This window comes from Bubalus bubalis, chromosome 9 (assembly GCF_019923935.1).
Source record: "Bubalus bubalis isolate 160015118507 breed Murrah chromosome 9, NDDB_SH_1, whole genome shotgun sequence".
NCBI classification, from domain to species: domain Eukaryota; kingdom Metazoa; phylum Chordata; class Mammalia; order Artiodactyla; family Bovidae; genus Bubalus; species Bubalus bubalis.
This window is the reverse complement of record NC_059165.1, coordinates 87321850-87347909: the sequence shown is the minus strand read 5'-3', so window position 1 is coordinate 87347909 and position 26060 is coordinate 87321850. Positions and strand designations below refer to the sequence as shown.

The 26060-nt window shown below is 36.6% G+C and overlaps 1 pseudogene; it reads left to right on the top strand.

Annotated features, from left to right (window-relative positions):
• The window catches only part of LOC102416258, a 42519-nt pseudogene that overhangs the window by 722 nt on the left and 15737 nt on the right, over window positions 1-26060 (top strand).

The following is a 26060-nucleotide window of genomic DNA, read 5'->3' as shown; positions in this document are numbered from 1 at the left end:
TGGAATTCTCCAGCCCCAAACTTGTGAACTGAGGGGAAGGCATCTCACCGCTACCACTTTACCCAGGAAGACCTGCATTTAGTTCTATACTGGGTCATCCCCAGCCCGCAGCTTTCAGCTCACCTGCACCACACAATTTCCAGTCTCCTGATCCCCACCAACAGCTCCAGGTCTGATTTTCTTCCTCAGACTCTGAATAATGACTCCCTTCAGCTACCAGAAGGTCTCCACCTCCAGCAGATGGAAGTTCGGTGAAGTCACAGATTTAGGGGTATTCTATAGTAGCTTTGGGGCCAGAGGAATCAGGTTTGGGACCTTTCAGCATAAAGTGGTCAACACCAGCGAAGTCAAGACACACCATTCCTTAATACATGGAAGATCTTTGAAGATGGTCATTTGAGCCACTTTATTGATGGAAAAGGAGGTGCAAGGAACTGGACATCCTATGTCAGCTGTGCCCATTTCCATCTGGAGCAGAACCTTGTGGCCAGACTATGTCAAGGGCAGATCTTTTATGAAAGCTGTAAGGAGACCTACCAGAACCAAGAGCTCCTCCTGTGGTATGGAGATTGCTATGAGAAGTCTTTGGATATTCCAGTGAGCCTACAGGCTGTAAAGCAGGGGAAGCAGGCACCCGGGTCCTCCAAAGCGGATGGCACATCTTTGCCGTACCCAGTGAGGCCCTCTTAGTGGAAGGACCGGGCTCTTTCCCTAACACAGCACCTTCCTGCAGCTTCTCCACTTGCCTATGGAACATCTCCCTTCCAACTCTAACGCAGAACACAAAACTGAGGGCGCGTCTAACCAGATGGCCATTACCCAGATGGAGGAAGATGTCCTCATCTTTCCAAAGCTGCTGAACCTACTTCTGTTCACCAGGATACTTTTTCTTCTATCCCTTCACCCGTTCATATAGTTGGTTGTCATAACTATATTCCACATGGTTAATAAGTTCAGTAAAAAACTGAGCATGTTGAATAGAGACATGGAAAATATAAAGAAGATCCAAAAAACTCCAAACCAAAATCCCAGAGCTTAAAATTATGTCAGAAATGAAAAATCCTCTGGATGCGATTGATGGCTGACTGGATATTGCAGCACAAATAATCGATGAACTTGAAGACATAGCAACAGAGATTATAGAATATGAAAAAGAGAGCAGAAAGTCTAAAATAATGATGAGGAGAATTAGCGAGCTATGTGACAACTTCAAGCAACCTAATATATGTGTGATTAAAGTCCCAGAAGTAGAGAAGAAACAGGGGGTACAGAAAAAACATATGAAGAATAATGGCTCAATTTTTTACTAATTTTATGAAAAGTATAGTGCACAGCGTGAAGTTTTACAAAGGCAAAAGAAACATTTTAAAAATGGCACCAGAGCATATCATGATCAAACTACTCAAAACCAGAGATAAAGGCAAAAATATTAAAAGCAGCCAGAGAAAAAAAGACACATTACATACAAACGAATAGAGATAAGGATGACAAAATATTTCTTATCAGAAGCAATATGAACCTGGTCATAGTGGAGCAACATCTTTAAAGTACTAAAAAAAAAAATCAACTTATTAATAGTAATCTATACTTAGCAAGGGGCAGGGAGGTTTGGGAGGGAGACAAAGCTACAGAAAGGAAGAAACATTTGTGGATGATGAATATGTTCATTGTCTTGATGGTGGTTATTTCACAGGTATGTACCTATGTCAAAATGTATCAAAATATGCACTTCAAATTTGCAATTTAACATATGTCAATATATTTAAATAAAGCTATTAACTTTTTTAATGGCGAAAAATTTGGCATTCTTACACAGTTTACTATTTTCATTTTTAAAATCAGCTGGTCAAGTTTCATTGTAATCTCTAATGGAATTTAAATTTGAATTCCACTGATGTATGATATGAGAAAGAACTGATATGATTTTGATTCCATTTTCTTAATTTGTGTGTGGGTTCTGATTGTTTCTGGAGATGTTGAACTGTCTAAATCGTGTCTTTTCAATTTCTCTTTCCTCCTTGAACCTTACAGGCATACCTCTAATTTCAAAAATGTCCCAACTAACTTCAATGTATAAATGAAAGTACAGTTATTCCCCCATCAAAGGGTAACAACCAGTTTCTCTATCCAGTTGTATTAGTTATTATCCAATAACACATGTTCCTCTGCTGCTGCTAAGTCACTTCAGTTGTGTCCGACTCTGTGCGACTCCATACACGGCAGCCCACTAGGCTCCCTGGTCCCTGGGATTCTCCAGGCAAGAACACCGGAGTGGGTTGCCATTGCCTTCTCCAATGCATGAAAGTGAAAAGTGAAAGTGAAGTCGCTCAGTCGTGTCCGATCCTCAGCGACCCCATGGACTGCAGCCTACCAGGCTCCTCCATCCATGGGATTTTCCAGGCAAGAGTACTGGAGTGGGGTGCCATTGCCTTCTCCCCAGTTCCAAATTCAGGATCTCTAATTGAACAGATTCATAAATGGTTTCTTAGGATCCCGTTAATTCAAACCACAATGGGAGGAAAGATTGAGAAGTTCTCATTTAGAAATGAAGGAATAGGTCCTGGTAGTAGTGATTTGGGTCCAGGATTTACATCATATCCAGATGGGCCCCAGAAGCAGAGGTTTCCTACTCTGGAAGTAGTACAAGTTACTTATTCTGCCTAACTGGCTGCCTCTTGCTCTGCTTACTGTAATATCTCTTTCTGATACTAGAGAGAGGTATACTATAAAGACTACCACTGCTGGTGACCATGCCAGTTCAGCAGTCCAGATGTTGTTGCTGCCTGGTTTATGGCCTAAAAAACAGCAGAGGTATTGAGCAATCAGAGGCCTTGGATGCCTGCCTCAGATTTCTCTGACAATCCAACTCCTGAAATGTATTGGTTCTCTATCAATTTTGCTCTTACAAACTCTGCTACCTAACAACCAAAACCAGAATTTTTATTAGCTAGAACTTTGAATCCAGGCATCATCTGAGTATTTTATGTTCCTTAGCAATTGGCATGCAGATTTTATCCTTGTCCCCAGTTACCAACCTAAAAGGTCATGTTGGCTTCTGCGTAATGGCAACACAAAATGACAAACTGTGAGGGTGAAAGAGAGCTAATCTGCCCCGAACTTCATCCCAGTGAAAAGCACAGTTAATGTAGAAAATTACTCCTTGTGTAATACAGCACAGGGGACTGCAGAGCATCAGGTGGTTGTGAATAATCATGCCACAATGAGTATGGAGTGCAGGTATTTGCTTGATATTCTGTTTTCAAATCTTTTGACATATACCCACAAGTGGAACTGCCATTTAGTTATTTCGTTCTATTTTAGTTTTTGAGGATATTCTATATTGCTATCCATGGGCTGCACCAATCTGCATTCCCACCAAGAGGGCACAAGAGTTAGTCCCTTTTCTTCCACATCCTCCCCAGCACTTCTTATTTCTTGCTTTTGTGACAACAAATGTGCCAGTCTAACAAGTGGGAGGTGATAGCTCACTGTGGATTTAATTTGCATTTCCTTGATGATTTGTAATGTTGCGCACCTTTTCATGTATCTGTTGGCCTACTGTATTTCTTCTTTGGAAAAAAGTCTATTCAGTTCACAGCAGGATCCTCTATGATCCACCTCCCAGAATATTGGAAATAAAAGCAAAAATAAACAAATGGGATCTAATTAAAATTAAAAGCTTCTGCACAACAAAGGAAACTATAAGCAAGGTGAAAAGACAGCCTTCAGAATGGGAGAAAATAATAGCAAATGAAGCAACTGACAAACAACTAATCTCAAAAATATACAAGCAATTCCTGCAGCTCAATTCCAGAAAAATAAATGACCCAATCAAAAAATGGGCCAAAGAACTAAATAAACATTTCTCCAAAGAAGACATACAGATGGCTAACAAACACATGAAAAAGATGCTCAACATCACTCATTATCAGAGAAATGCAAATCAAAACCACTATGAGGTACCATTTCACACCAGTCAGAAGGGCTGCGATCCAAAAGTCTACAAGCAATAAATGCTGGAGAGGGTGTGGAGAAAAGGGAACCCTCTTATACTGTTGGTGGGAATGCAAACTAGTACAGCCACTATGGAGAACAGTGTGGAGATTCCTTAAAAAACTGGAAATAGAACTGCCTTATGATCCAGCAATCCCACTGCTGGGCATATACACCAATGAAACCAGAATTGAAAGAGACACGTGTACCCCAATGTTCATCGCAGCACTGTTTATAATAGCCAGGACATGGAAGCAACTTAGATGTCCATCAGCAGATGAATGGATAAGAAAGCTCGGTACGTATACACAATGGAGTATTACTCAGCCATTAAAAAGAATACACTTGAATCAGTTCTAATGAGGTGGATGAAACTGGAGCCTATTATACAGAGTGAAGTAAGCCAGAAAGAAAAACACCAATACAGTATGCTAATGCATATATATGGAATTTAGAAAGATGGTAACAATAACCCTGTATGCAAGACAGCAAAAGAGACACAGATGTATAGGACAGTCTTTTGGACTCTGTGGGAGAGGGAGGCGGGGATGATTTGGGAGAATGGCATTAAAACATGTATAATATCATATAAGAAATGAATCACCAATCCAGGTACGATGCAGGATACAGGAAGCTTGGGGCTGGTGCACTGGGATGACCCAGAGTGATAGTATGGGGAGGGAGGTGGGAGGGGGGTTCAGGATGAGGAACACGTGTACACCCGTGGCGGATGCATGTTGATGTATGGCAAAACCAATACAATATTGTAAAGTAAAAATAAATAAATAAATAAAATAAAATAAAATCAGATTGTTTAGGGGTTTTTGTATTCTTGTGCCAGTTTGTTGTTGAACTATAGGCCATACTGCAGACAGCCTCAGGTTTACCTGATGCCACCTTCTGGTCTCAGAGTAAATACACCTTTATCATCCACTATTTATATATTAACTCCCACATAAAAGATCACTTCAGTTCAGTTCAGTCACTCAGTCGTGTCCGACTCTTTGCGACCCCATGAATCGCAGCAAGCCAGGCCTCCCTGTCCATCACCAACTCCCAGAGCTTACCCAAACTCATGTCCATCGAGTTGGTGATGCCATCCAGCCATCTCATCCTCTGTCTTCCCCTTTTCCTCCTGTCCCAAATCCCTCCCAGCATTAGGGTCTTTTCCAATGAGTCAACTCTTCGCATGAGGTGGCCAAAGTATTGGAGTTTCAGCTTCAGCATCAGTCCTTCCAATGAGCACCTAGGACTGATGTCCTTTAGGATGGACTGGTTGGATCTCCTTGCAGTCCAAGGGACTCTCAAGAGTCTTCTCCAACACCACAGTTTAAATGCATCAATTCTTCGGTGCTCAGCTTTCTTCACAGTCCAACCCTCACATCCATACATGACCACTAGAAAAACCATAGCCTTGACTAGACGGACCTTAGTTGGCAAAGTAATGTCTCTGCTTTTGAATATGCTACCACTTAGCGTTTATTAATTTATTTTTTTAACATTCAGCTAATACATTGGCTGCTTCGCCATAGATCACATTACCCTTGTCAAGTTTGGTGGACGATGATTGGTCTCTTTGTCAGGGAGCAACAGTTTCAAAGGATCTAACTTACAAGAAGGTAGAAATTATCTTTGTCAGATAATATCTTTGTCAGATAAGTAAATGTTCTTGATGGGACAAAAAAACAAAAAGAAAAGCCTTGAAAGTGATGGCATCAAGGATTGACATCACCTGATAAAAACCAGTTATTTTTTTTAGGCTGAAATTTTGTAAGTTAAAAAGCAGAAGATTTACCTATTCTCCCAATTCCCGAATCTCTTACATTTGAAGGAAATTCCAGTGGATAAACTCAAGTATGTACCTGCTTAAAAAATCAAAGATTCTTTGCTTTGCTCTTACATTCTAGAATTGTGGAAAATTTGTGAATTAATAACAAAATACTAATAATAGTTAACATTTATTCAGTGTTTGTCACATGCCAGATTCTAAGTACTTTCCATACATTGATTTATTAACCCTCATAACAACCATTATGAGGCAACTATTGTTAGTATTCCTATTTAAGAGGTTAGTAAATGGAAGTCCTGGAGTTTAGACTCAGGGCTGTCTGCTGCTGAGTGGGCATATTCACCTCTCTACAAACTGCCTTTCTTTTAGTACATAGAAGGTTCTCAGTATGACTTTTCAGAATGAAAAGAATGAAAAGTACACCAAGGACTGCAGGAATGATAAAAGAAGGACCTTGTATATTTTCTTAATCTTGAAATACTAAAAGGTTGAGCTTCTCTGGTGGCTCAGCTAGTAAAGAATCTGCCTGCAATGCGGGAGACCTGGGTTTGATCCCTGGGTTGGAAAGATCTCCTGGAGAAGGCAAAGGCTACCCTTTTCAGTATGCTAGCCTGAAGAATTCCATGGTCTGTATTGTCCTTGGGGTCGCAAAGAGTCAGACATGACTGAACAATTTTCACTTTCATATCTTTTGGAGGGTAAATTTGAAGAAAATTTTAATACTCTTAAAAAATGTTTCCAGTAGCACATTTGGTTTCATAAAAGCTGTGCTTCTTATCTTCTAGGTATTCTTAGGATATTGCTTGGAACCCTTTTTAAATTCTACATGCTATAAGCTACTCTGACATAATGGATCTTTTGAAAGTACATAAATTGCCACTTAAGAAGTGCCTAAACACCAGAAGAATCTAAGTTCTGTATCCATTCACTCGAGATGAGTTTTTGTGGAGGTAAGCTTCCTTGCTGCTGTTTTACAGGAATGAGAGTTTGGCTGCCTATCCTGCGTCAGGTGCTGAGGTAAATACTTTCTGACCTCTCAACTCCTTCAGTCAGACTCAGTTCTTCATAAGCAACGACTGCTCTATGTGTCCGGCTAGTCATCAAAGGGATTCTCAGGCCTTCCTTCACCAACATCACAAATTTAATTCTTTTAATTGTGCTCAAGTCATCTACATGGGTCTCTGAAACAGGCAGAACAATTTTCTGCTGAATTAAGCAAGGTTGTAAATTCAAAGAGGATAGCTTACTACAAAGGCTTATTGGATTGCAAATCAATGTAAACAATTTACTTCAAAGGTCTCTGCCTGGATCAACACATAAGGTTGAAATGTGCTTCAATAGTGCCTGAAAGCTTAAACAAAACTGTCATTTAGATATTCCACACTTCCATGTTATAGTTTGACAGATTTTTCCTCATTCTGTTTTCTTACTAAAAAAGATTAGTCTTTTGTATTTTAGAATCTTCTAAGAGTTATTCTATTGATCTACTATGACTTTTGATTACATTGAGAAGAATGTTCACACTCCAAGTTTCATGAAATTTTACTCTCAAGTAGACTGGAATAACAAATTCTCAATATGTTCACATGTATACCTGTGGCGCATTCATTTTGATATTTGGCAAAACTAATACAATTATGTAAAGTTTAAAAATAAAATAAAATTAAAAAAAATTGTTCATAAAATTTTAATAACATTTTCTTTAAACATTGGACTTCTGTACAGAAGGTTGTATCTTAAGCAAAATGTAAGAAAACTTCTATTTCAATTGTTTAATTGCTTTCCCCTGTAAGTCATTCCAACCCAAACCGCCCAACCAAGCAAGCATTCTATACCATTGAGTGTTGTGTTTTTCTTGTTCAGTTCAGTTGTTCAGTCGTGTCCAACTCTTTGTGACCCCATGACCCCAGAATGCCAGGCCTCCCTGTCCATCACCAACTCCTGGAGTTTACTCAAACTCATGTCCATTGAATCAGTGATGCCATCCAACCATTTCATCCTCTGTCATCCCCTTCTTCTCCTGCCCTCTATCTTTCCCAGCATCAGGGTCTTTTCCAATGAGTCAGTTCTTCGCATCAGGTGGCCTAAAACTGGAGTTTCAGCTTTAACATCATTCCTTCCAATGAACACTCAGGACTGATCTCCTTTAGGATGGACTGGTTGGGTCTCCTTGCAGACCAAGGGACTCTCAAGAGTCTTCTCCAACACCACAGTTCAAAAGCATCAATTATTCAGCTCAGCTTTCTTTATAGTCCAACTCTCACATCCATACATGACTACTGGAAAATCCATAGCCTTGACTAGATGGACCTTTACTGGCAAAGTAACGTCTTTGCTTTTGAATATGCTGTCTAGGTTGGTCATAGCTTTTCTTCCAAGGAGCAAGCGTCTTTTAATTTCATGGCTGCAGTGACTATCTGCAGTGATTTTGGAGCCCAAAAAACTAAAGTCTGCCACTGTTTCCACTGTTTTCCCATCTATTTGCCCTGAAGTGATGGGAGTGGAGGCCATGATCTTCGTTTTCTGAATGTTGAGCTTTAAGCCAACTTTTTCACTCTCCTCTTTCACTTTCATCAAGAGGTTCTTTAGTTCTTCTTCATTTTTTGCCATAAGGGTGGTGTCATCCGCATATCTGAGGTTATTGATATTTCTCCCAGCAATCTTGATTCCAGGTTGTGCTTCATCCAGCCCGGCATTTCTCATGATGTACTCTGCATATAAGTTAAATAAGCAGGGTGACAATATACAGCCTCGACATACTCCTTTTCCTATTTGGAACCAGTCTGTTGTTCCATGTCCAGTTTGTGTTTATAAAACATGTATTCTTATTTTAAGGTGATGTATTTTTAATCTCTATAAGATATATTAGGCTATACAAATTATTCTGGTGTGTTTTCTAAACTTTTCTCATATGAGCACATAGTTCAGAGTGGTTTTTTTTGGTTGAATTTTTTGATCATGGTAAAATTTACATGGAGAAAAATACACAGATCTTAAGTGTCCACTGATGAGTTTTGATAAAAGGATTCATTTCTATAATGATTATTCCAATGAGATACAAACTACAGAAATACTCCTGTTCACTCCTTTACTTAACACTCAGCCATTATTTTGATTCCTATCAACACTTATTGACAGACTTGCAAATCAGAAAATAAAAATTATTTATACAGGAATAAGTGAGGAAGTGAAAAGACTGATGAAATATCATGTAGTTTATAAGACTGAATTCTGAAATTCTTATAACTGTATTTTATGTGATATCTTGACTTGTTGGAAGAATCTTTTAACAGAATTTCTATTTTTAATTGGAAAAATTTACATGAGAAGGCCTATGATTTGCATATGCATTTGGTAAAATTTCAGAAGGATTATAAATAGAATTTATGAGAGTAGTCTTGAAAAACATTTTTTTATTGAAAAAAGATATTCTAAAGGAAGCAAAAAATGCAGTACTGGGAAAAATACATGGGTTAAAATATATGTAAATTTTAATATGGAAATAATAAAAATTGAGAATATCAGCCATTTAGAAAAAAATATTGCTTGGATGTTAAACAAAAAACCATATACAGAGAGAATATTTTCTCCATTAAAAGTAGTATGGTATTCAAAGAAGAGCTCATTAAAAATGTCAAATATCTTCAAAACTACTAACAATAAAATTAAACTTTTAAAGTATTTGTATTATCTGGAAAAATAAGACCAGCTGAATAACAGTGACCTACTATTAGAGACTAATAAAGTTTTCAAACTAATTAAAGTAGATGAATATGTGTCAAGAATAAGTATTTAAATTATGCTGTTTTTAATGTTGGATAATTAATGATTTTTAAAAATGGTTTCATGGACTTAAACGCATGTTAGTTTCATTTTAAGAAAATTATATTTAAAAATAATTGTTGAGAAAAAGTATCTTATAGATTCACACATATAATAAAACTAATTTTGTAGTCAATAAGTAAATATTTAAAAATTAAATTTTTCCTTTTCTCAAGCAATTCCAAAAAATTGAAGAGGATGGAACACCCCCAAATTTATTTTATGAAGCCAACATTACCCTGATACCAAAACCAGACAACAAAATTACAAAAAAGGAAAATTACTTGCCAATATTTCTATTAAATATTGATGTCAAAATCCTCATCAAAATATCAGCAAGCCAAATTGACAATATACAAAAAGGATCATACACCATGATCTAGTGAGCTGTATTCCAGGGAGGCAAGGATGGTTCAATACCTACAGATCAACCAATGTGATACACCACACCAACAAAAGAAAGGATAAGATCACAGGATTATCTCAACAGATGCAGAAAAGGCATCCAATTAATTCAACATCCATTCATGATTAAAACTCTTATCAAAGTTGAAAGAAAGAGAACATCTCAATATAATAAAGGTATTTTATGGCACAGATAATATACTCAATGGAGAAAGTTGAAATTTCTTCTTCTCAAATCATGAAGAAGGATGCACACTGTCACCACTTCTATCTTACATAACACTGGAAGTCTCAGTCACAGCAATCAGACATGAGAAAGAAAAGGTATTCAAATTAGAAAAAAAAAAAGAAGTAAAACTGTCATTGCTGACATGATACTAGAAAGAGAAAACCCTAAAATCTCCACCAAAAAATTATTAGAATAAATTGAATTCAGTAAAGGTGGAGGATGGTGATGGTGAAGTCGCTCAGTTGTGTCCGACCCTTTGTGACCCCATGGACTGTAGCCTACCAGGCTTCCCCATCTATGGGATTCTCCATTCAAGAATATGAGCGTGGATTACCATTTCCTTCTCCAGGGTATCTACCCAACCCAGGGATTGAACCCAGGTCTCCCACATTGGAGGCAGACACTTTAACCTTTGAGCCACCAGGGAAGCCCTGGTGGAGGATACAAGTCTAATATTCAGAAATATGTTGCTTTTTATAGTGCTAACAATGAAAGAGAAAGCAAGAAAACCATCCCATTTAAAATCACATAAAAAATTATAAAATACTTAATAAACTTAAACAATAAGAGAAAGACCTATATTCCAAAGACTTTATAACACTGATGAAGGAAACCGAAGATGATACAAAAAAATGGAAAGATAATTCATATTTATGAATTGGAAGTACTGCTAAAATTGCCATACTACCAAAAGAAATCTATAGATTTAATGTAATCTCTATCAAAATACTCATGACAGTTTTCACAGAACTAAAACATACATCCCTAAAATTTATATGGAACCACAAAAGACCTATAATAACCAAAGAATAAAGCTGGAATTATCATTGCTACCTGACTTTAGACCATGCTACAAAACTACAGTAAACAGAACCATATGGTGCTGGCACAAAACCAGGCATATAGATCAATGGAAAAATCCATAAGTAAACCCACACACTCAGGTAAATTATGATAAAAAAGTAAGGATACACAGTAGAGGAAAAATAGTCTCTTCAATGAATGTTGCTCTGAAAACTGAACAACTACATGTAAAAGAATGAATAAGCACATTTTCTCACATTATATAAAAAAAATTAACTCAGAATGGATTAAAGACTTAAATATAAGATCAGAAACAATAAAACCCATAGAAGAAAACTTAGGCAGAGCACTCTTTGACATAAATTGCAGCAATAATTTCTAGATCTACCTTCTAAGGCAAAGGAAACATAAGAAAAAGTAAACAAATGAGAACTAATTACACTTATAAGCCTTTGCACAGCAAAGAAAGCCACTCCCCATACCCAAAAAATATATACTGAAAGAAAAATATTTGTGAATGATATGACCAATAAGGGGTTAATATCCAAAATACATAAATCAAGTCAAAATTAAAAAAAAAAAAAAAAACCCTGGTTAAAGAATGGGCAGAAGACCTGAATAGACGTTTTTCCAAAGAAGACATACAGATGGCCAACAGGCACATGAAACCATGCTCAACATCACTAATCATCAGAGAAATGCAAATCAAAAGAAAAATGAGGTAACACCTCATACCTGTCAGAATGGCTATCATCAAAATGTCTACAAATAACCAATACTGGCAAGGATGTGGAGAAAAGGGAAACCCAGAACACTGTTGGTGGGGTGTAAATTGGTGCAGCCAATATAGAAAACTTATGGAGACTCCTCAAAAAAACTAAAAGTAGAACTCCCATATAATCCAACAATTCCACTCCTTAGTATTTATCTGAAGAAAATGAAAACATTTTGAAAAGACACATGCACTCTAATGTTCACAGTAGCATTATTTACTATAGTCAAGATACGGAAGCCACCGATGTGTCCATGGATGAATGGATAAAGATGTGGTATAAATATAGACACACACAATAGAATATTAGCCATAAAGAGAACGAAATCTTTCCATTTGAAACAACACAGATGGACTTAGTGGGTGTTATGCTTAGAGAAATAAGTCAGACAGATAAAGACAAATACCGTATGTTATCACTTATATGTGGAATCAAAAAAAAAATGAATGAATATAACAAATCAGAAATAGGCTCACAGATATAAAGAACAAACTAGTGGCTACCTGAGAGGAGAGGAACTGGGGAGGGCAATATAGGGGTAAGGAATTAAGATCTATAAACCACTAAGAATAAAATATATAAGCTATCAGGCCATATTTTACAGCACAGGGGATATAGCGAATATTTTACAGTAATTAAATGGAGCAAAATCTATAAAACTGTTGAATCACTAGGTTGTACACCAGAAACTAACAATATCATAAATCAGCTATATTTCATTAAATTTTACTTACATAAATTATTTTAGCATCTTTTTTTATTCTCTAAAATGCCCTAGTTTAGAAAATAAATTACATAATCACTATTATGAACCATGTCCTTGAAATTTCTTATATGTGACATTCACTCTCTAAGAAAGTAAAAATACAATCCCTAACAATGAATTATATTTTTTGTTTCTTTTTTGGATACTTCTTTATCCCTGTAATGCAAGCTGTCTATGGAAGCACATTCTCTTTCCTGCTCACTGCTTTATGTTGAGCAGTTAGAACAGGGCCAAAATATAGTAGAGGCTGACTAATAAAATCTTACAAAACACTCTTTTGTTATGGGACAGATGTGTTTTCAACATACCTAATGGCAATTTATATTCCCAACACATTTATATGAAATTATTTACTTGAAATTATTAATGAAATGAATTTGGCCATGGCAGTAAAATGATTTTCACCATATATTGTTATAACATTTTAGAAAGCTATTTCAGATATATATATCATAAAAGAAATATTCAAACTCAATCATTTAAAATATTCACTATAAAAAAAATTATATTTAAATACTGTATACCAGAATCTCCCTTGAGCAAAAGTAGTACAATTTTATGTCTTCAGAATTTGTTATGGGTAGGCGCATTTTCATCATGACTAATGGGAACTAAAGAGGTGATGGAATTCCAGTTGAGCTATTTCAAATCCTGAAAGAAGATGCTGTGAAAGTGCTGCACTCAATATGCCAGCAAACCTGGAAAACTCAGCAGTGGCCACAGGACTGGAAAAGGTCAGTTTTGATTCCAATCTCAAAGAAAGGCAATGTCAAAGAATGCTCAAACTACCACAGAATTGCACTCTTCTCACATGCTAGTAAAGTAATGCTCAAAATTCTCCAAGCCAGGCTTCAACAGTACGTGAACCATCAATGTCCAGATGTTCAAGCTGATTTTAGAAAAGGCAGAGGAACCAGAGATCAAATTGCCAACATCCACTGGATCATTGAAAAAGCAAGAGACTTCCAGAGAAACATCTATTTCTGCTTTATTGACTATGCCAAAGCCTTTGAATATGTGGATCATAACAATCTGTGGAAAATTCTGAAAGAGATGGGAATACCAGACCACCTGACCTGCCTCTTGAGAAACCTGTATTCAGGTCAGGAAGCAACAGGTAGAAATGGACATAGAACAACAGACTGGTTCCAAATAGGAAAAGGAGCACGTCGAGGCTATATATTGTCACCCTGCTTATTTAACTTATATGCAGAGTACATCATGAGAAACACCAGGCTGGATAAACCACAAGCTGGAATCGAGATTGCCAAGAGAAATATCAATAAACTCAGATATGCAGATGACACCACCCTTATGACAAAAAGTGAAGAAGAACTAAAGAGCCTCTTGATGAAAGTGAAAGAGGAGAGTGAAAATGTTGGCTTAAAGCTCAACATTCAGAAAACTTAAGATCATGGCATCCGGTCCCATCACTTCATGGCAAATAGATGGGGCAACAGTGGAAACAGTGTCAGACTTTATTTTTTGGGGCTCCAAAATCACTGCAGATGGTGACTGCAGCCATGAAATTAAAAGATGTTTGCTCCTTGGAAGAAAAGCTATGACCAACCTAGATAGCATATTAAAAAGCAGAGATTACTTTGCCAACAAAGGTCTGTCTAGTCAAGGCTGTTTTTCCAGTGGTCATGTACGGATGTGAGAGTTGGACTATAAAGAAAGCTGAGCACTGAATAATTGATGGTTTTCAACTGGTGTTGGAGAAGACTCTTGAGAGTCCCTTGGTGTGCAAGGAGACCCAACCAGTCCATTCTGAAGGACATCAGTCCTGAGTGTTCACTTGAAGGAGTGATGTTAAAGCTGAAACTCCAATACTTAGGCCACCTGATGCAAAGAACTGACTCATTGGAAAAGACCCTGATGCTGGGAAAAATTGAGGGCCAGAGGAGAAGGGGATGACAGAGGATGAGATGGTTGGATGGCATCACCAACTCAATGGACATGAGTTTGGGTAAACTCTGGGTGTTGGTGATGAACAGGGAGCCTGGCATGTTGCAGTCCATGGGGTTGCAAAAAGTCGGACTTGACTGAGCGACTGAACTGAACTGAAATGAACGGGAACTTGCTTTCGTACTAAACCGATAATATTTTCTTCATGTCTCTACCTTGAACTAGAACTTACAGTGGTTTTCTACTTCTGGGTCAAGTAAAATTTACTTATTTCTGAAAGTATTTAATTATAAATTTATTTTTATGAAATGGTCACATGTACTTATAAAAGGTAGACTGACAATGGAAATTTCTTTTCCAACAATCACAAGTAAGGCAGATTAGGCATTCAGTTAGATCTTGGTTCCCCAAGGTGAGAAGACACAGCTGTGAGTCCAGGGAATCCTAGAAACTGTATATATAGGGCAGTATCCCAGAAACAAGAGGACAGCACTAACAAAAGACTCTGAAGACCTGCAGAGGTTCCCCTCAAGTCTTTAGCTGAGGACTGATCAGCATATTTGTGCGGAGAAACTGTCTGAAGACAAAGAAAAGAATCACCAGGAAAAAAGTAGGGAGAGTAAGTACTGAGCTTATTCCAGACAAAGTGATAAACTTAACAAACAAAAATAAACAAAATACAAAAATGCTGCTAAGTCACTTCAGTTGTCTGACTCTGTGCGACCCCGTAGACGGTAGCCCGCCGGGCACCCCCGTCCCTGGGGTTCTCCAGGCAGGAACACTGCGGTGGGTTCCCATTTCCTTCTCCGAGGCGTGAAAGGGAAAAGGGGAAGGCCAGTCGCTCGGTCGTGTCCGACTCTTAGCAACCCCCTGGACTGCAGCCTACCAGGCTCCTCCGTCCATGGGATTTTCCAGGCAAGAGTACTGAAGTGGGGTGCCATGGCCTTCTTCGAAATACAAAAATATGCAGCACTAAATAAGATAAAATTTATCTCGCATCCAGTAAGAAGGGGCTTCCCTTGTGGCTCAGCTGGTAAAGAATCTGCCTGCAATGTGGGAGACCTGGGTTTGATTCCTGGGTTGGGAAAATCCCCTGGAGAAGGGAAAGGCTACCCACTCCAGTATTCTGGTCTGGAGAATTCCATGGACTGTATAGTCCATGGGGTTGCAAAGAGTCAGACACGACTGAGTGACTTTCACTCCCACTTTCCAGTAAGAAATTACCAGAGAGGCAAGGAAGAAAGAAAAAAGGCCCATAATAAGGAGAAAAATCAATCAAAAGAAATGACAGAATAATAAAGATGACAGAACTAGTAAACAAGGACATTAAAATAGTTTTATAACTGTAATTCACATTTTCAAAAAACTAGGGGAAAGAGGAGGATATAGAAAAAAAGACCCAAATTGTTCTTTTAGAATGAAAATAATGTCAAAAATAAACACACTGCGATTAATGGCAGATCAGATATTGAAGCCAAATAAGATTCATGAACTTGAAAACCAAGAGAAAACTACAAAATGAAACACATGAAGAAAATGACTTAAAAAAAATTGTAACAGTGCATGAGTTACATAAACAACTTCAAGTTGCTTAATATACACGGTTCATGAAGAAAAGATGAGAAATAACATGTAGTTGAAGAGGAGAAAAGACCTATAGTTGAATAAATAATGGCTGAAAAATTTTCCAATTTGATGAAAATTACAACCCTCACAGACCCATAGAGCTCAAATAACTGCAATCACAAAAGACAAAACTACATCAAGGCACATATTAATCAAATTAGTTAGAACTAGTGGTATTGAAATAACCTTAAAATCAACCAGAGGAAAAAAATACAAAATGTACACATGAAAATAAATACAGATGACAGTGTATTTCTCACTGGACACAATGCAAATAAGAAGAGCAACATCTTTAAGTACTGGGGTGGTTGAGGTGAGGGGTGGGGGGAAGATTTCAATCTAGACTTTTATTTCTAGCACATATTTTTTAAAACTAAGGAAGACTAAGCTTTTTCATTATACAAAATCTAAAAGAATTATTACCAACAGAGCTGCACTTCAAGAAATGTTTAAGGATGCTCTTCAGACAGAAGGAAAATGGTATCCGATGGAAATACAAATCTATACAAAGTAAGAATGAACACTGGAAATGGTATCTTCAAGATTTAAGTAAAATTTATTTTTATTATTATTTAAATATTTTTGAAAGATAATTGAGAATTTAAAGCAAAAGCAATAACAATGCACTAATACAGGAAGAAATAAAATATATAGCAATGACAGTGCAAAATCAGGCAAGGAGAAATGAACATATCTAACTGCAAGGTCCTTATATTATCTCTGAAGTGGCGTAATACCAATTAAAGGCTGATGGTGATATATTAACTATGTATATCATATAACCTCAAAAGAACCACTAGCATAATCCCAAAAAGTTGTAGTAAGAAAAGAAAGGAGATAAATAGAATAAAAAATAAGCAATTCAAAGAAGACAATGAAGAACAAAAAGGAACAAGAACAGAAGGGAAATATGAAATTTATAGCATGATGATAGATTTAAATCAAAACATGCTATGCTATGCTATGCTAAGTCACTTCAGTCATGTCCGACTCTGTGTGACCCCATAGACAGCAGCCCACCAGGCTCCCCCGTCCCTGGGATTCTCCAGGCAAGAACACTGGAGTGGGTTGCCATTTCCTTCTCCAATGCACGAAAGTGAAAAGTGAAAGTGAAGTCGCTCAGTCGTGTCCAACTCTCAGTGACCCCATGGACTGCAGCCTTCGAGGCTCCTCCATCCACGGGATTTTCCAGGCAAGAGTACTGGAGTGGGGTGCCATTGCCTTCTCCGAAATCAAAACATACCAGTAATCATAGTAAATGGGAATAGTCTAATCACTCCAATAACCGTGGACGGTAGCCCACCAGGCTCCTCTGTCCATGAGATTTCCCAAGCAAGAATACTGGAGTAGGTTGCCATTTCCTCCTCCAGGGAATTTTCCTGACCCAGGAATCAAACCTGCATCTCCTGGGTCTTCAGCATTGCAGGTGGATTCTTTACCACTTAAGCCATCAGGGAAGCCCTTTTTAATTATAAAGGAAGGACAGTCAGTTTGTATAGAAGGGTGACACTCAACTAAATGCTGCCCAGAAACACTCTTTAATTAAAAAGCTACAAAGATGTTAACAGAAAATTGATGGGAAAATACATGTAATGGTCATGTATGGATGTGAAAGTTGGAAAGAAAGCTGAGAGCCGAAAAATTGATGCTTTTGAACTGTGGTGTTGGAGAAGACTCTTGAGAGTCCCTTGGACTGCAAGGAGAATCAACCAGTCCATTCTAAAGGAGTTCAGTCCCTGATGTTCATTGGAAGGACTGATGCTAAAGCTGAAGCTCCAATACTTTGGCCACCTCATGCAAAGAGTTGACTCATTGGAAAAGACCCTGATGCTGGGAGGGATTGGGGGCAGGAGGAAAAGGGGATGACAGAGGATGAGATGGCTGGATGGCATCACCGACTCAATGGACCTGAGTTTGGGTAAACTCTGGGAGTTGGTGATGGACAGGGAGGCCTGGCGTACTACGATTCATGGGGTCGCAAAGAGTTGGACATGACTTAGCAACTGAACTGAACTGAACTGAAAGGAAAGAGTCTTTAAAAGTGTGGTAACAAATTTCCAACTTAGACTAAGTGAGATTGATATTTCCCTACATTTATACTGAACTCTTGAAGAACAGAAGCCATAACTTATTCGTTTCTCTAGTCCTAATGCATGCACAGTGCCAAGATCTTTCTACATATTCAGAGAATATTTGTAGACTGACTGAAAATAAACTTAACATTTCTAACATTTGCAATGAATTTTTAAGCAGCTCTAACACAATTGTGTTTACTTTTTTGCATTGATTCCATATTTCTATCAGTTTGGCATTCCTACCAATTAATGCATATTTTCAAAATGTCCAAGTATAGTTCTACAGAACTTACCATTTTTTAAGTCACATTCATTTACCTTGTACTTCCCTGATAATTATAAATGTCTGTAACAAAATGTGAATGAGCATGGACACCAGGAAATTACTCTTCCTGTTTTAAGTACAAGTCTATCATCATGTACCAATTTTTAAAAATAAAAGCATGATTTTATTGGGTAAATATATAAGGATCCAAAAAAATCTGAAAAACATTGCTATGCTGACTAATAGTCAGAATGTTTTTGTAGAAATTTCCAAAACAAGTTTGTGAGAAAGCATTACCCTTCTTGTCCCCTTTTTTGGCTTGTCTTTCATTTTTGTTATTTTAATCAGTGTTTTCTCCAAGCTGAATGATGTTGTTTGCTAGTCTCCCTACGTTACATGAAATGAATCTGAAAACCCTCTGAGACGTCTAAATAGCAAATGCAGTGAATATTCATCATGTGGAATTAGTACAGTATCTTGAGATGTTCATTTTTTTTTTTTTTAATGGCCTCTCTTTACCACAAAGAACCGTCACCTGATGTGGTATTAAAAACAAAGGATGGCCATTGTTGGATTTTATATTACACTAAGAGTAGAAAAGGAACAACTGTGAGATCACCCAGGTGACAAGCTCTGAATAACCCACTTTCAAGGTTTATATCTTATCAAGTATTTTGGGAAAAATCAGTAAAATTTGTTTACTCAGATAATATTTCTAACAAGAAATAAACTAAATAATTATAAACTGGCTGAATAAATATCCATTCACTGCTAATTTCTGATACAATAGAACTGCAAACTTAATAGCCTTCTGTTGATCACAAGAAATTATCAGACTTATAAAAACTAGAACTTTCCAGTGAGATGTTGGAATTCCCTGGTGGCTCAGCTGGTAAAGAATCTGCCCTCAGTGCAGGAGACCTGGGTTTGATCCCTGGGTTGGGAAGATCCCCTGGACAAGGGAATGGATACCCACTCCAATATTCTTGCCTGGAAAATTTTATGGACAGAGGAGCCTGATGGGTTATAGTCCATGGGGCTGCAGAGTTGGACATGACCGAGCAACTAACATATACAGGGAGATGTTAATTATATAGAGCCAGTGAAGGAGTTCTGCAGAATGTAATGTGATTTCTGATTTATGGAAAGACTTTATCTTGAGTCACATTCAATTTGTGTCTCTTATTTATTTGTATTTTCAAGTCTAATAGAAAGAAAGAAAAAGGAGCAAAGTCGAACAAAATCAAGTGACAGAAGACTTGAGGTCACTGTGATTTTTTCAAATGTGCTTCATTAGTTGGGTGGTACTTATTTGAACTATATTTTTGCCTTTCCTCTTTAAAATAAACTTTAAAAGCTAGAAAAATAACTAGATCTGCCAATTGTTGTAGTTACTTTTATTCCTGCCACTCTTCTCATTAACATTTACTTGGAAAAAGAAAAAGACTCCAAGAATTGGTGACAGTAATTTTAATTCCATGTGTTAAATTTATTTTATTGAACTCTTACAAAATTTCAAAATTTAAGCTAGCTTGATACCAAAATTAGTATATTTAAATTTTATCTTCACTAACTACTAGGAGATTTTTTTAAATGTATAATTTCCATGTTAATAAAGAGAAAAGAACAAAGAAGACTCGAGTTCGAGAAATGGAGGAAAAATAAATAAAACAAACCAAAAAAAAAAAAAAACCCCAAAGTTCAAAGAAAACCCATAAATAGGTCTTGACAAATCCAGAGTATCTGTTAGAGTAACTTTACCAACTATTTGGGACACAATTCATGTATTATATCCCTTATAGCCTTTTCTTAAAGCCTCTATTAAATATGGAGATTAGAAGGTCCATTAGTCATTTTCCTGGCAAACAGAAGAGTTTCCATTCTGTCAAATATCTGGAAATCAAATGTTGGTATTTTTCATACAATTATTGTCAAGAAACATTTCCTTAGGGATATCAAACTAGCTGCCAGTAGAAGGAACTAAAAAACACATTTGTCCATTTGTTCTGCCTCCAGAGACGATTTGCCTTTGCCACCTGGGTACCAATTGGTAACGAAAACACATTTGAACATATTAAAACTAACAATCTGTGCAACAGACACTCACTGCCCTTCAGAATAGGTCAAGAAATGTCGCTGGTGCCACTGATACAATTTAAATTTAGATGCAATTAGACTTTGACACAAGCTTTATCTCCCCAAATTTGAGCTGTTTGCTGCCATTTGATGAAGATCCTTCTATGTCACAAAAATGTACATTTCAAAAGCATCATAAACACTATCCTTACAAAAACACATGACTTTTCAGACTCTTCACAAGCAGAGAGATACTGCTTTTCCTCCTTGTTTCCCAATGATGTGTATGAATTAATACATACATACAATAGGATCAAACTAAAGTTTCCAAAGATGACTACGAAAAAATTAAAATTTTAAAAAGAAATTTAAGCAGAGTTTTTTTTAAAACTAGTAATTGTAGATGGATGTTTTCCAAAAAAGGGCTGAATGAAACAACACAAAGCTAAAGTGAGATGAATATCAAAAGTTTCCCTTTTTTCTCTCTTAATGCAAGAAAATAGGGAAATCTGACTACATACATCAGAACATATAGAAGTTCTGGTTCATGCTAATTAAGAATTATCTAGATGGATTTTCTAAGCCTCTGGCAGAACTGGAAGCTCAGTAAGCACCAAGTATTGTTAAAATCTTGAACAGAGATTTCAAGTCAAAACTTGTCAAATTTGATAAATTCAAATTTTTCAAAGTCTCAGAATACAAGTCAGTGGGAAATATAAAGGTACAAGTAAAGAGTGCTCCTCCATAGATGGATAGAGAAAGCACAAAACAGAGTATAGATAAATAATAAAATAGAGCAAGATAAGACATATATAAGGACAGAAAATGCCCCCGGCAATCTAATGATGAAATTAATCACTGTACAAATGAGCAAGAATAAAAAGTCATACTATTAAATGGTATATCACTACAAGTACTTTCACCTACTAGTGATTATGCTGCTGCTGCTGCTAAGTCGCTTCAGTCGTGTCCGACCCTGTGCAACCCCATAGACGGCAGCGCACCAGGCTCCCCCGTCCCCGGGATTCTCCAGGCAAAAACACTGGAGTGGGTTACTAGTGATTATACTGCACAGCTTATAATAGTGTCAAGAACAAGAGTATGAAGAAAATTTTCAGTATTTCCCCTGATGAATTCAACTGGTATATCGGTATATCCTTATTTATCTTTGTGAAAAGAGAAAAAAATCTAAATAATAAGGGAATGACCAAATTATCTTTGTGGATATCCTCAAAGAAATATGGTATAGGAATTAAAGATGCCTATTAAACTTAGAGTAATTTGAAAACCTTAAACTATTCTAATGATAAACCAAGAAAAATTAGCTCAAAAAATTTTACAGGTAAAGTTTGATCACAACTATGTAAATCACAATCTATGCACAGAAACACATCAAAACAGTTACTAAAGTCTTCTTTAGGAGCTGACACCAATGATATAGTTCTTTTCTTTATATTTTCCTGTATCTTAAAAATTATTTATAATTTATCTTACTGTTTTTGTATACTGTTTTTGTATAAAATGTAAGGTTTTCTTTAGGCTCACTTGGGCTATGTAAAAGTGTCCCTTTAATTTCCTTTCCAGATACTATCTAACATTCCTGCATTTACTTATATCTTCTAGAGACAGATTATTTTATAGTCTCCTCAGCTTTTATCTCACTTGCTTCCCCTTTAGCCTGGATTTAAATGAATCAAATACATTCAGTTGATCAATAATGAATAACAAATAATCATTTTGCTATTTTCCAAAGTCACAGATCAGATCTTTTTCTTTAATTAATTGGATTATTTGACATTACATTGCTTCCCCCAATAGCTATACTCCATATTTTTTGTACACTCGTAAATCAAGATAAAGTTAAGTATACTAGCATCAAATACAAGAGAGGCAAAAGAGTGTTATGCATGTGTCAGCTTACAAAAACACTCCACAACACTTAAATGCAGTTTTTTAGGCTACCAACAACTGAAACAATACCAAAACAATTTATCCCTGGAAATGAGCTTGTTCCCTTCTTCATAAATTTTGTCAGGCATCATCATCTCACTTGGAAGGTTTGGTTAGCTCTCCTCGGTTTTTACATAATTATTTTAATTGAGAGTCTTTCCTTATGTAAGTAATAAAATAAAGGTAATCACAATATAATAATATTATCTATATCTACTATTTTTTATGCATACAAATAGTAAGGAGTCTAGTATAGTTAACACAGCTGGAGTGTACAGATCTACTGAATTCCTTACATTCTGTACTAAGAGTCATGAATTTTATTTTTCTTAATTATGCAAATTAAGATGTATAAGGTTCACAGTTCTAATACATACCTAAATATTAATGATTTTTAAAAGTGTGTCTAAATTTTCTTAGTCCTTCTATACTCAGTTTCAATAAAACTTCAGAAAACCATGTCTGCCTCTTCGTGGTCTGTACCAAAGCTGAGGTGGAAATATTTCAAAGCTCATTAAAATTAATTTTAAAAATGAGGAAATGTTCTTTTCATACAAGTTCTATTTACATATAATTAAATACCAAAACTAAACTAGTCCAACAGGAGAAGGAAAAAAATGTGACTGATTGATGTACCTGTTCTTATTTGCTTAACAACAGTCCTAGTCTTGCTTATATATAAACAATATTTCAACATTTAAAAGTCTGCAGTCATCATGGAAGTCAAAAATTATAAAGTCAAAGGGAAACCAAAAGCGCAAAACATAAAGCGCAATTAGTTTTATACGGCATCACACACTTTCTCGTGATTAGGATGCTGCACTGATGGCCTCTGATCTCGAGATCAGCCATCTATAGTTTGTGAGCAAATTATGAGATGGGACGGGAAGAGGAAAGGTACTGCCCTCATTAAAAAGCCTATGAACAGAACCAAAGGACGTGTCTGTTCTGTAAACACTGTGAAGGTAGCGTGGCTCGTAGTTTTAATGATTACAATTGTATACAAAAAATTGCCCATTCCCTGTTTTCCGTTGTTTTCTGTTTCTTTCTGTCACTTTCTTGTTGTGGTTGCCTTCCAAGAATGAAGAAACACACAATGGGGCTAAGAAGCTCTGGACATGGAGCCAACTGGTCAGCTCTGCTTAGTTCTTAAATAACACAGACCAGTTGTTATTTTTCTGAACCTCAGAGGCTTAATCTAAAAGAGGGGTAATATTATCTGTGTACTTCTTGTAATTTTGAGTCTCAATAAAATTAGGTTTAGTACATTTATACTGAAAAAGTATAGCAATATTATCATATCTTCTTTGCATACAGTATTCAGTTTCAGCATGAAGAAGCTTATTAATAATTATTCCAGTATTTTAACAGTGCCTATATATAAGCAGTAACTGAGAGACTTCACTTTCACTTTTCACTTTCATGCATTGGAGAAGGAAATGGCAACCCACTCCAGAATTCTTGCCTGGAGAATCCCAGGGACGGGGGAGCCTGGTGGACTGCCGTCTATGGGGTCACACAGAGTCGGACACGACTGAAGTGACTTAGCAGCAGCAGCATATATATAGTGGCTATATAAATTTTTGCCCTAAATATATAATAATTACTCCAGACAGCAGGCATATGGTTAACCAACTTAATACTACTGAGCTGGACAAGTTTTCAGCATATCATTAGACACAGTGAATTCCAACAAGTAATTTAACACTTTGAAATTGCCTACTTGCCAAATGCCATGCTGTGTCAAAGAACTGAAATGGAAGAGTACTGTCATTATTTGAACAACTGAAACCAAAACACTACTTTTGTCTCTTTCATAGCAAATGGCTTTTGAACTCAATTTCACCTTAAAAAAAAAGGAGACTTGGTCTGTCTTTCACTAATTTCATTTCCTAAAAACCCTGCTTATTGCTGTGCATAAATTCCCTATCAAAGAAACAATCCTATACAGTAGGTGTTATCATCTCCATGTTTCAGATAAAGAAACTGAGTTACGAAGGATTACACAGGCTTCACCTGAAACATGAATATGCTACACTCTTAAAACTATGTACTGTGATGAAGATGTACTTCTTAAAGCTGCAATGAAAAATAGCATTTTTATGACTTAAAACCAATGTACTTAAATGCTGCTCTGTATCAATTACTAAATATAGTATCTATCATATAGCAATTCCTCAAAAATGGTCACTATCATTGTCACTAATAATATTCCAAAAAATTACAGACAAATCATAAGAAATACTGAGTCATGATAAGAGTCAAGAACGATTTTTTCATTTTAAAATATTATCAGGAATGTTCAAATGAATTTTTAGACAGAATAATAAAAAGCCAATCAAAGTGGCAAATTAGAGTGCTTTTTTTCTTTTCATAATTTTACAGGTCACTCTTACAAGCACTGTAAATTAATCAAATTTCCTGGGCTCTAGGAGCATATCAGAATAAAACTGCCTAAAGTGTTCTTTCTAGAGAGACCATTACATTGCAGCACCATTAGATTAACAACTTCATTGTGACAGAGGAAAGGGGAAAGTCACTTAATTTATAAAAGTGATAAATTACTTCAATTCAAAATTGAATTAATCAGTAAGTACACATTTCAGAAAGAATGAAGTTCAAATCCTCAATAGACTTACAGCCCTTTTTAAAGGCAAGACTATCCATTATTTTCAATTTAGTGGAACATCAAATATTACCAAGAGCAGAATATTTCTGTTAAAATCATATTCATTTTTAAAGTATAGTTCAGGAGATACCCTGGTTGGAAAGATCCCCTGGAGGGCATGGCAATCCACTCCAGTATTCTTACCCAGAGAATCCCATGGACAGAGAAGCCTGGCAGGCTACAGTCCATAGGGTCGCAAAGAGTAGAACATAACTGAAGCAACTGAGCAAGCATGCATGCATTTAGAAAGCCATTAGATATTTAAACATTTAGTACACTACTAATAATAACTGTAGCAAAAGACTGATCTGTTTGACTCTATACAGACAATTTGGACAAGTAAAGATAACTAAGGCTGTTAGTGGGATCAGAAATTTCCAAATACACATCGGAAAAAAAAGTTTTCCTCTTTAACAAAGTAAAAGATAGAACACTTTAATTGGAACTATGCCAACATTCCATAAATGTTTACTACTTAAAGTTGATACTAGGAGTTTCTGGTTGGTTATTCCAAACGCAAATTTTGTCATACTTGGATCAGGAGCAGTTACTGAGGAACCTGGTCCTCAGCTGCACTCCATGGTCTCTCCCACGACTTGCCCACTGGCATATAGACAACAAGCTGATGTGAACAGCTGCATTGCAGAACTCAAGATTTAGAGACTAGAAAGGGAGACAAGGCATCAGCAGATCTTCCTGGAGGCACCATCAAGTTCTTGAACTTTACAGCTTGTTTCTTAGACCATATACCTAGTCAGAAACAATTAACACCCATCTTTTGGTGGGTTTTTTCATAGTGCCGCTAGTGGTTCCTGAGATGAAGTGACTACATATGGCAATAGCTTCATGAGAGGCCTTCCTCAACAGCAGGAATCAGGAAAGGAGGAACTTTTCCCAAATGAGGCATCTTT